General features: G+C 45.6%; 1 long non-coding RNA gene across 2 annotated transcripts in view; it reads right to left on the bottom strand.

Moving 5' to 3' along the window:
* LOC130630183 (uncharacterized) overlaps positions 1-12,096 on the bottom strand; it is a 51,228-nt gene extending 39,132 nt beyond the window's left edge. For both annotated transcript variants that reach the window (XR_008982045.1, XR_008982046.1), the window contains exon 1: positions 12,039-12,096. This is a non-coding gene — a long non-coding RNA (uncharacterized LOC130630183). The remainder of the gene's footprint in view (positions 1-12,038) is intronic.
* Between the last annotated feature and the right edge of the window lie 300 nt (positions 12,097-12,396).

The raw sequence follows: 12,396 nt of genomic DNA, 5'->3' as shown, positions 1-12,396 counted from the left end.
CACGTATTTTACTGTGTTGTAAGACCATCGCGCTATGAAAAATGAGTTCAGACGTCGTAGTCCATTGAGAGTGGTAGGAATAGACCGATGGCAACCTGCGCAGACACGTGGAACCACGTGAATTACGTGTAAAGCCTTTATTAGGCCGCAACAGGCCATATAACTATCTTTAGAGGCCTCTACACGTAGTTGACTGTGTTGTAAACAATGGCGGGATGGAAAACAACTCGAGACGTCTTAGTCCATTGAGAGTGGAAGGAATACACCGATGGTAAACTGCGCAGGTAGGTGATTTACGTGTAAGGAATTTAATAGGCGGTAAAAGGCCATATAACAACTCTTAGAGGCCCGTACACGTAGTTGACTGTGTTGTAAACAATGGCGGAATGGAAAACAACTTGAGACGTCGTAGTCCATTGAGAGTGGTAGGAATAGACCGATGGTTACCTGCGCAGACACGTCGAAGCACGTGAATTACGTGTAAGGCCTTTATTAGGCGGCAACAGGCCATATAACAATCTTTAGAGGCCTCTACACGTAGTTCACTGTGTTGTGAGACCATGGCGTGATGGAAAACAACTTGAGACGTCGTAGTCCATTCAGAGTGGTAGGAATAGACCGATGGTTACCTGCGCAGACACATCGAAGCACGTGAATTACGTGTGGAGCCTTTATTAGGCACAACAGGCCATATAACAATCTTTAGAGGCCTCTACACGTAGTTCACTGCGTTGTAAGATCATGGGACGATGGAAAAGGACTTGAGACGTCGTAGTCCCTTGAGTGTAGGAGGAATAGACCGATGTTAACCTGCGGAAGTACGTGGAACCACGTGATTTACGTGTAAGGCATGTATTAGGTGATAAAAGGTCATATAACAGCCCTTAGAGGCCTCTACACGTAGTTCACTGTGCTGTAAGACCATGGCGCGATGGAAAATAAGTTCAAACGTCGTAGTCCATTGAGTGTAGAAGGAATAGACCGATGTTAACCTGCTCAGGCACGTGGAAACACGTGATTTACGTGTAAACCCTTTATTAGGCGTCAGAATGTCATTTTACAGTCTTCAGAAGCCTTTACACGTAGTTCACAGTGTTGTAAGACCATTGCGCGATGGAAAACGACTTGAAACGTCGTAGTCAATTAAGTGTAGGAGGAATAGACCGATGCTAACCTGCGGAAGTACGCGGAACCACATGATTTACGTGTAAGGCTTTTATTAGGTGGTAAAAGGTCATATAACAGCCCTTAGAGGCCTCTACACGTAGTTCACTGTCCTGTAAGACCATGGCGCGATGGAAAATAAGTTCAAACGTCGTAGTCCATTGAATGTAGAAGGAATAGACCGATGTTAACCTGCTCAGGCATGTGGAAACACGTGATTTACGTGTAAACCCTTTATTAGGCGTCAGAATGTCATTTTACAGTCTTCAGAAGCCTTTACACGTAGTTCACAGTGTTGTAAGACCATGGCGCGATGGAAAACGACTTGAAACGTCGTAGTCAATTAAGTGTAGGAGGAATAGACCGATGCTAACCTGCGGAAGTACGCGGAACCACATGATTTACGTGTAAGGCTTTTATTAGGTGGTAAAAGGTCATATAACAGCCCTTAGAGGCCTCTACACGCAGTTCACTGTCCTGTAAGACCATGGCGCGATGTAAAGCGTCTTTAGACGTCGTATTCCATTGAGAGTGGTAGGAATAGACCGATGGTAACCTGCGCAGACACGTCGAACCACGTGAATTACGTGTAAAGCCTTTATTAGACGGCAACAGACCATATAACAATCTTCAGTGGCCTCTGCACGTATTTTACTGTGTTGTAAGACCATCGCGCTATGGAAAATGAGTTCAGACGTCGTAGTCCATTGAGAGTGGTAGGAATAGACCGATGTTTACCTGAGCTAACACATGGAACCACATGATTTACGTGTAAGGCTTTTATTAGGTGGTAAAAGGTCATATAACAGTCCTTAAAGGCCTTTACACGTATTTCACTGCGTTGTAAGACCATGGCGCGATGGAAAATAAGTTCAAACGTCGTAGTCCATTGAGTGTAGAAGGAATAGACCGATGTTAACCTGCTCAGGCACGTGGAAACACGTGATTTACGTGTAAACCATTTATTAGGCGTCAGAATGTCATTTTACAGTCTTCAGAAGCCTTTACACGTAGTTCACAGTGTTGTAAGACCATGGCGCGATGGAAAACGACTTGAAACGTCGTAGTCCAGTGAGTGTAAAAGGAATAGACCGATGCTAACATGGGCAGGCACGTGGAACTACGTGATTTACGTGTAGGGCCTTTGTTAGTTGGCAAAAGGCCATATAACAGTCTTTAGAGGCCTCTACACGTAGTTCACTGCGTTGTAAGATCATGGGACGATGGAAAAGGACTTGAGACGTCGTAGTCCATTAAGTGTAGGAGGAATAGACCGATGCTAACCTGCGGAAGTACGTGGAAGCACGTGATTTATGTGTAAGGCTTTTATTAGGTGGTAAAAGGTCATATAGCAGCCCTTAGAGGCCTCTACACGTAGTTCACTATGTTGTAACACCATGGCGCGTTGGAAAGCGACTTGAGACGTCGTAGTCCATTGAGAGTGGAAGGAATAGACCGATGGTAACCTGCGCAGACACGTGGAACCACGTGAATTACGTGTAAAGCCTTTATTAGTCGGCAACAGGCCATATAACAATCTTTAGAGGCCTCTACACGTAGTTCACTGCGTTGTAAGATCATGGGACGATGGAAAAGGACTTGAGACGTCGTAGTCCATTGAGTGTAGGAGGAATAGACCGATGTTAACCTGCGGAAGTACGTGGAACCACGTGATTTACGTGTAAGGCTTTTATTAGGTGGTAAAAGGTCATATAACAGCCCTTAGAGGCCTCTACACGCAGTTTACTGTGCTGTAAGACCATGGCGCGATGTAAAGCGTCTTGAGACGTCGTATTCCATTGAGAGTGGTAGGAATAGACCGATGGTAACCTGCGCAGACATGTCGAACCACGTGAATTACGTGTAAAGCCTTTATTAGGCGGCAACAGACCATATAACAATCTTCAGTGGCCTCTGCACGTATTTTACTGTGTTGTAAGACCATCGCGCTATGGAAAATGAGTTCAGACGTCGTAGTCCATTGAGAGTGGTAGGAATAGACCGATGGCAACCTGCGCAGACACGTGGAACCACGTGAATTACGTGTAAAGCCTTTATTAGGCCGCAACAGGCCATATAACTATCTTTAGAGGCCTCTACACGTAGTTGACTGTGTTGTAAACAATGGCGGGATGAAAACAACTCGAGACGTCTTAGTCCATTGAGAGTGGAAGGAATACACCGATGGTAAACTGCGCAGGTAGGTGATTTACGTGTAAGGAATTTAATAGGCGGTAAAAGGCCATATAACAGCTCTTAGAGGCCCGTACACGTAGTTGACTGTGTTGTAAACAATGGCGGAATGGAAAACAACTTGAGACGTCGTAGTCCATTGAGAGTGGTAGGAATAGACCGATGGTTACCTGCGCAGACACGTCGAAGCACGTGAATTACGTGTAAGGCCTTTATTAGGCGGCAACAGGCCATATAACAATCTTTAGAGGCCTCTACACGTAGTTCACTGTGTTGTGAGACCATGGCGTGATGGAAAACAACTTGAGACGTCGTAGTCCATTGAGAGTGGTAGGAATAGACCGATTGTTACCTGCGCAGACACATCGAAGCACGTGAATTACGTGTAGAGCCTTTATTAGGCACAACAGGCCATATAACAATCTTTAGAGGCCTCTACACGTAGTTCACTGCGTTGTAAGATCATGGGACGATGGAAAAGGACTTGAGACGTCGTAGTCCATTGAGTGTAGGAGGAATAGACCGATGTTAACCTGCAGAAGTACGTGGAACCACGTGATTTACGTGTAAGGCATGTATTAGGTGATAAAAGGTCATATAACAGCCCTTAGAGGCCTCTACACGTAGTTCACTGTGCTGTAAGACCATGGCGCGATGGAAAATAAGTTCAAACGTCGTAGTCCATTGAGTGTAGAAGGAATAGACCGATGTTAACCTGCTCAGGCACGTGGAAACACGTGATTTACGTGTAAACCCTTTATTAGGCGTCAGAATGTCATTTTACAGTCTTCAGAAGCCTTTACACGTAGCTCACAGTGTTGTAAGACCATGGCGCGATGGAAAACGACTTGAAACGTCGTAGTCAATTAAGTGTAGGAGGAATAGACCGATGCTAACCTGCGGAAGTACGCGGAACCACATGATTTACGTGTAAGGCTTTTATTAGGTGGTAAAAGGTCATATAACAGCCCTTAGAGGCCTCTACACGCAGTTCACTGTCCTGTAAGACCATGGCGCGATGTAAAGCGTCTTGAGACGTCGTATTCCATTGAGAGTGGTAGGAATAGACCGATGGTAACCTGCGCAGACACGTCGAACCACGTGAATTACGTGTAAAGCCTTTATTAGACGGCAACAGACCATATAACAATCTTCAGTGGCCTCTGCACGTATTTTACTGTGTTGTAAGACCATCGCGCTATGGAAAATGAGTTCAGACGTCGTAGTCCATTGAGAGTGGTAGGAATAGACCGATGGTAACCTGCGCAGACACGTGGAACCACGTGAATTACGTGTAAAGCCTTTATTAGGCGGCAACAGGCCATATAACAATCTTTAGAGACCTCTACACGTAGTTGACTGTGTTGTAAACAATGGCGGGATGGAAAACAACTTGAGACGTCTTACTTCATTGAGAGTGGAAGGAATACACCGATGGTAAACTGCGCAGGTAGGTGATTTACGTGTAAGGAATTTAATAGGCGGTAAAAAGCCATATAACAGCTCTTAGAGGCCCGTACACGTAGTTGACTGTGTTGTAAACAATGGCGGAATGGAAAACAACTTGAGACGTCGTAGTCCATTGAGAGTGGTAGGAATAGACCGATGTTTACCTGCGCAGACACGTCGACGTACGTGAATTACGTGCAAGGCCTTTATTAGGCGGCAACAGGCCATATAACAATCTTTAGAGGCCTCTACACGTAGTTCACTGTGTTGTGAGACCATGGCGTGATGGAAAACAACTTGAGACGTCGTAGCCCATTGAGAGTGGAAGGAATAGACCGATGGTAACCTGCGCAGGCTCGTGGAACCACGTGATTTACGTGTAGGACCTTTGTTAGGTGGCAAAGGGCCATATAACAGTCTTTAGCGTCTTGAGACGTCGTAGTTCATTGGGAGTGGAAGGAATAGACCGATGGTAACCTGCTAAGACACGTCGAATCAAGTGTTTTAGGAGTAAAGCCTTTATTAGGCGGCAAAAGGCCATGTAACAATCTTTAGAGGCCTCTACAGGTATTTTACTGTTTTGTATGCTATGTTTTGTATGCAATGGAAAATAAGTTCAGACGTCGTAGTCCATTGAGTGTAGAAGGAATAGACCGATGTTAACCTGCGGAAGTACGTGGAACCACGTGATTTACGTGTAAGGCATGTATTAGGTGATAAAAGGTCATATAACAGCCCTTAGAGGCCTCTACACGTAGTTCACTGTGCTGTAAGACCATGGCGCGATGGAAAATAAGTTCAAACGTCGTAGTCCATTGAGTGTAGAAGGAATAGAGCGATGTTAACCTGCTCAGGCACGTGGAAACACGTGATTTACGTGTAAACCCTGTATTAGGCGTCAGAATGTCATTTTACAGTCTTCAGAAGCCTTTACACGTAGTTCACAGTGTTGTAAGACCATGGCGCGATGGAAAACGACCTGAAACGTCGTAGTCCAGTGAGTGTAAAAGGAATAGACCGATGCTAACCTGCGGAAGTACGCGGAACCACATGATTTACGTGTAAGGCTTTTATTAGGTGGTAAAAGGTCATATAACAGCCCTTAGAGGCCTCTACACGCAGTTCACTGTGCTGTAAGACTATGGCGCGATGTAAAGCGTCTTGAGACGTCGTATTCCATTGAGAGTGGTAGGAATAGACCGATGGTAACCTGCGCAGACACGTCGAACCACGTGAATTACGTGTAAAGCCTTTATTAGACGGCAACAGACCATATAACAATCTTCAGTGGCCTCTGCACGTATTTTACTGTGTTGTAAGACCATCGCGCTATGGAAAATGAGTTCAGACGTCGTAGTCCATTGAGAGTGGTAGGAATAGACCGATGTTTACCTGAGCTAACACATGGAACCACATGATTTACGTGTAAGGCTTTTATTAGGTGGTAAAAGGTCATATAACAGTCCTTAAAGGCCTTTACACGTATTTCACTGCGTTGTAAGACCATGGTGCGATGGAAAACGACTTGAGACGTAGAAGTCCATTGAGTGTAGGAGGAATACATCGATGTTGACCTGCGGAAGTACGTGGAACCACGTGATTTATGTGTAAGGCTTTTATTTAGTGGCAAAGGGCCATATAACAATCTTTAGAGGCCTTTACACGTATTTCACTGCGTTGTAAGACCATGGCGCGATGGAAAACGACTTGAAACGTCGTAGTCCAGTGAGTGTAGAAGGAATAGACCGATGTTTACCTGAGCTAACACATGGAACCACATGTTTTACGTGTAAGGCTTTTATTAGGTGGTAAAAGGTCATATAACAGCCCTAAGAGGCCTCTACACGTAGTTCACTGTGATGTAAGACCACGGAGTGATGAAAAACAACTTGAGACGTCGTAGCCCATGGAGAGTTGAAGGAATAGACCGATGGTAAACTGCGTAGGCACGTGGAACACGTGATTTACGTGTAGGGCCTTTGTTAGTTGGTAAAGGGCCATATAACAGTCCTGAGAGGCATTTACACGTAGTTCACTGTGCTGTAAGACCACGGTGCGCCAGAAAACGACTTGAGACATCGTAGTCCGTTGAGTGTGGCAGGAACAGACCGATGGAAACCTGCGCAGACACGTCGAACCACGTGAATTACGTGTAAAGCCTTTATTAGGCGGCAACTGGCCATGTAACAATCTTTAGAGGCCTCTACACGTATTTTACTGTGTTGTAAGACCATGGCGCGATGTAAAGCGTCTTGAGACGTCGTATTCCATTGAGAGTGGTAGGAATAGACCGATGGTAACCTGCGCAGACACGTCGAACCACGTGAATTACGTGTAAAGCCTTTATTAGGCGGCAACAGACCATATAAGAATCTTCAGTGGCCTCTGCACGTATTTTACTGTGTTGTAAGACCATCGCGCTATGGAAAACGACTTGAGACGTAGAAGTCCATTGAGTGTAGGAGGAATACACCGATGTTTACCTGAGCTAATACATGGAACCACATGTTTTACGTGTAAGGCTTTTATTAGGTGGTAAAAGGTCATATAACAGCCCTAAGAGGCCTCTACACGTAGTTCACTGTGATGTAAGACCACGGAGTGATGAAAAACAACTTGAGACGTCGTAGCCCATGGAGAGTGGAAGGAATAGACCGATGGTAAACTGTGTAGGCACGTGGAACACGTGATTTACGTGTAGGGCCTTTGTTAGTTGGTAAAGGGCCATATAACAGTCCTGAGAGGCCTTTACACGTAGTTCACTGTGCTGTAAGACCACGGTGCGCCAGAAAACGACTTGAGACATCGTAGTCCGTTGAGTGTGGCAGGAATAAACCGATGGTAACCTGCGCAGACACGTCGAACCACGTGAATTACGTGTAAAGCCTTTATTAGGCGGCAACTGGCCATGTAACAATCTTTAGAGGCCTCTACACGTATTTTACTGTGTTGTAAGACCATGGCGCGATGTAAAGCCTCTTGAGACGTCGTATTCCATTGAGAGTGGAAGGAATACACCGATGGTAAACTACGCAGGTAAGTGATTTACGTGTAAGGAATTTAATAGGCGGTAAAAAGCCATATAACAGCTCTTAAAGGCCCGTACACGTAGTTGACAGTGTTGTAAACAATGGCGGAATGGAAAACCACTTGAGACGTTTTAGTCCATTTATGGCGGAAGGACTGTACTGATGATAAAATGCGCAGGCACGTGGAACCACGTGATTTACGTGTAAAGTATTTACTAGACGTCAAAAGGCCATCTAACAGTCTTTAGAGGCCTCTGCACGTAGTATTAGACCGATGGTAACCTGCGCAGGCACGTGGAACCACGTGATTTACGTGTAGGGCCTTTGTTAGTTGGCAAAGGGCCATATAACAGCCTTTAGAGGCCTCTACACGTAGTTCACTATGTTGTAAGACCATGGCGTGATGGAAAACAACTTGAGACATCGTAGTCCATTGAGAGTGGTAGGAATAGACCGATGGTAACCTGCGCAGACACGTGGAACCACGTGAATTACGTGTAAAGCCTTTATTAGGCGGCAACAGGCCATATAACAATCTTTAGAGGCCTCTACACGTAGGTGACTGTGTTGTAAACAATGGCGGGATGGAAAACAACTTGAGACGTCTTACTCCATTGAGAGTGGAAGGAATACACCGATGGTAAACTGCGCAGGTAGGTGATTTACGTGTAAGGAATTTAATAGGCGGTAAAAGGCCATATAACAGCTCTTAGAGGCCCGTACACGTAGTTGACTGTGTTGTAAACAATGGCGGAATGGAAAACAACTTGAGACGTCGTAGTCCATTGAGAGTGGTAGGAATAGACCGATGGTAAACTGCGTAGGCACGTGGAACACGTGATTTACGTGTAGGGCCTTTGTTAGTTGGTAAAGGGCCATATAACAGTCCTGAGAGGCCTTTACACGTAGTTCACTGTGCTGTAAGACCACGGTGCGCCAAAACACGACTTGAGACATCGTAGTCCGTTGAGTGTGGCAGGAATAGAACGATGGTAACCTGCGCAGACACGTCGAACCACGTGAATTACGTGTAAAGCCTTTATTAGGCGGCAACTGGCCATGTAACAATCTTTAGAGGCCTCTACACGTATTTTACTGTGTTGTAAGACCATGGCGCGATGTAAAGCGTCTTGAGACGTCGTATTCCATTGAGAGTGGTAGGAATAGACCGATGGTAACCTGCGCAGACACGTCGAACCACGTGAATTACGTGTAAAGCCTTTATTAGGCGGCAACAGGCCATATAAGAATCTTTAGAGGCCTCTACACGTAGTTGACTGTGTTGTAAACAATGGCGGGATGGAAAACAACTTGAGACGTCTTACTCCATTGAGAGTGGAAGGAATACACCGATGGTAAACTGCGCAGGTAAGTGATTTACGTGTAAGGAATTTAATAGGCGGTAAAAAGCCATATAACAGCTCTTAGAGGCCCGTACACGTAGTTGACTGTGTTGTAAACAATGGCGGGATGGAAAACAACTTGAGACGTCTTACTCCATTGAGAGTGGTAGGAATAGACCGATGGTTACCTGCGCAGACACGTCGAAGCACGTGAATTACGTGTAAGGCCTTTATTAGGCGGCAACAGGCCATATAACAATCTTTAGAGGCCTCTACACGTAGTTCACTGTGTTGTGAGACCATGTCGTGACGGAAAACAACTTGAGACGTCGTAGCCCATTGAGAGTGGAAGGAATAGACCGATGGTAACCTGCGCAGGCTCGTGGAACCACGTGATTTACGTGTAGGACCTTTGTTAGGTGGCAAAGGGCCATATAACAGTCTTTAGAGGCCTCTACACGTAGTTCACTGTGCTGTAAGACCATGGCGCGATGGAAAGCGTCTTGAGAGGTCGTAGTTCATTGGGAGTGGAAGGAATAGACCGATGGTAACCTGCTAAGACACGTCGAATCAAGTGTTTTAGGAGTAAAGCCTTTATTAGGCGGCGAGAGGCCATGTAACATTCTTTAGAGGCCTCTACAGGTATTTTACTGTTTTGTAAGACCATGGCGCTATGGAAAATAAGTTCAGACGTCGTAGTGCATTGAGTGTAGAAGGAATACACCGATGTTGACCTGCGGAAGTACGTGGAACCACGTGATTTATGTGTAAGGCTTTTATTTAGTGGCAAAGGGCCATATAACAATCTTTAGAGGCCATTACACGTATTTCACTGCGTTGTAAGACCATGGCGCGATGGAAAACGACTTGAAACGTCGTAGTCCAGTGAGTGTAGAAGGAATAGACCGATGTTTACCTGAGCTAACACATGGAACCACATGTTTTACGTGTAAGGCTTTTATTAGGTGATAAAAGGTCATATAACAGCCCTAAGAGGCCTCTACACGTAGTTCACTGTGATGTAAGACCACGGAGGGATGGAAAACAACTTGAGACGTCGTAGCCCATGGAGAGTGGAAGGAATAGACCGATGGTAAACTGTGTAGGCACGTGGAACACGTGATTTACGTGTAGGGCCTTTGTTAGTTGGCAAAGGGCCATATAACAGTCTTTAGAGGCCTCTACACGTAGTTCACTATGTTGTAAGACCATCGCGCGTTGGAAAGCGACTTGAGACCTCGTAGTCCATTGAGAGTGGAAGGAATAGACCGATGGTAACCTGCGCAGACACGTCGAACCACGTGTTTTAGGTGTGAGGCCTTTATTAGGCGGCAAAAGGCCATATAACAGTTCTTAGAGGCCTTTACACGTATTTCACTGCGTTGTAAGACGACTTGAAACGTCGTAGTCCAGTGAGTGTAGAAGGAATAGACCGATGTTTACCTGGGCTAACACATGGAACCACATGTTTTACGTGTAAGGCTTTTATTAGGTGGTAAAAGGTCATATAACAGGCCTTAGAGGCCTCTACAGGTAGTTCACTGTGTTGTGAGACCATGGCGTGATGGAAAACAACTTGAGACGTCGTAGCCCATTGAGAGTGGAAGGAATAGACCGATGGTCCCCTGCGCAGGCTCGTGGAACCACGTGATTTACGTGTAGGACCTTTGTTATGTGGCAAAGGGCCATATAACAGTCTTTAGAGGCCTCTACACGTAGTTCACTATGTTGTAAGACCATGGCGCGTTGGAAATCGACTTGAGACGTCGTAGTCCATTGAGAGTGGAAGGAATAGACCGATGGTAACCTGCGCAGACACGTCGAACAATGTGTTTTAGGTGTAAAGCCTTTATTAGGCGGCAAAAGGCCATATAACAGTCCTTATAAGCCTTTACACGTATTTCACCGCGTTGCAAGACCATGGCGCGATGGAAAACGACTTGAAACGTCGTAGTCCAGTGAGTGTAGAAGGAATAGACCGATGCTAACCTGCGCAGGCACGTGGAACCACGTGATTTACGTGTAAGGCTTTTATTAGGTGGTAAAAGGTCATATAACAGGCCTTAGAGGCCTCTACAGGTAGTTCACTGTGTTGTGAGACCATGGCGTGATGGAAAACAACTTGAGACATCGTAGTCCATTGAGAGTAGGAGGAATAGACCGATGTTAACCTGCAGAAGTACGTGGAACCTCGTGATTTACGTGTAAGGCTTGTATTAGGTGATAAAAGGTCATATAACAGCCCTTAGAGGCCTCTACACGTAGTTCACTGTGCTGTAAGACCATGGCGCGATGGAAAACGACTTGAGACATAGTAGTTCATTGAGTGGAACCACGTGATTTACGTGTAAGGCTTTTATTAGGTGGTAAAAGGTCATATAGCAGCCCTTAGAGGCCTCTACACGTAGTTCACTGCGTTGTAAGACCATGGCGCAATGGAAAACGACTTGAAACGTCGTAGTCCAGTGAGTGTAGAAGGAATAGACCGATGCTAACCCGCTCAGGCACGTGGAAACACGTGATTTACGTGTAAACCCTTTATTAGGCGTCAGAATTTCATTTTACAGTCTTCAGAAGCCTTTACACGTAGTTCACAGTGTTGTAAGACCATGGCGTGATGGAAAACGACTTGAAACGTCGTAGTCCAGTGAGTGTAAAAGGAATAGACCGATGCTAACATGGGCAGGCACGTGGAACCACGTGATTTACGTGTAGGGCCTTTGTTAGTTGGCAAAGGGCCATATAACAGTCTTTAGAGGCCTCTACACGTAGTTCACTATGTTGTAACACCATGGCGCGTTGGAAAGTGACTTGAGACCTCGTAGTCAATTGAAGGTGGAAGGAATAGATCGATGGTAACCTGCGCAGACACGTCGAACCACGTGTTTTTGGTGTAAGGCCTTCATTAGGCGGCAAAAGGCCATATAACAGTCCTTAAAGGCCTTTACACGTATTTCACTGCGTTGTAAGACCATCGCGCTATGGAAAATGAGTTCAGACGTCGTAGTCCATTGAGAGTGGTAGGAATAGACCGATGGTAACCTGCGCAGACACGTGGAACCACGTGAATTACGTGTAAAGCCTTTATTAGGCGGCAACAGGCCATATAACAATCTTTAGAGGCCTCTACACGTAGTTGACTGTGTTGTAAACAATGGCGGGATGGAAAACAACTTGAGACGTCTTACTCCATTGAGAGTGGAAGGAGTACGCCGATG

Source organism: Hydractinia symbiolongicarpus, chromosome 2, assembly GCF_029227915.1.
Source record: "Hydractinia symbiolongicarpus strain clone_291-10 chromosome 2, HSymV2.1, whole genome shotgun sequence".
Classification (NCBI taxonomy): Eukaryota; Metazoa; Cnidaria; class Hydrozoa; order Anthoathecata; family Hydractiniidae; genus Hydractinia; species Hydractinia symbiolongicarpus.
This window is presented reverse-complemented; position numbering and strand designations above follow the sequence as displayed.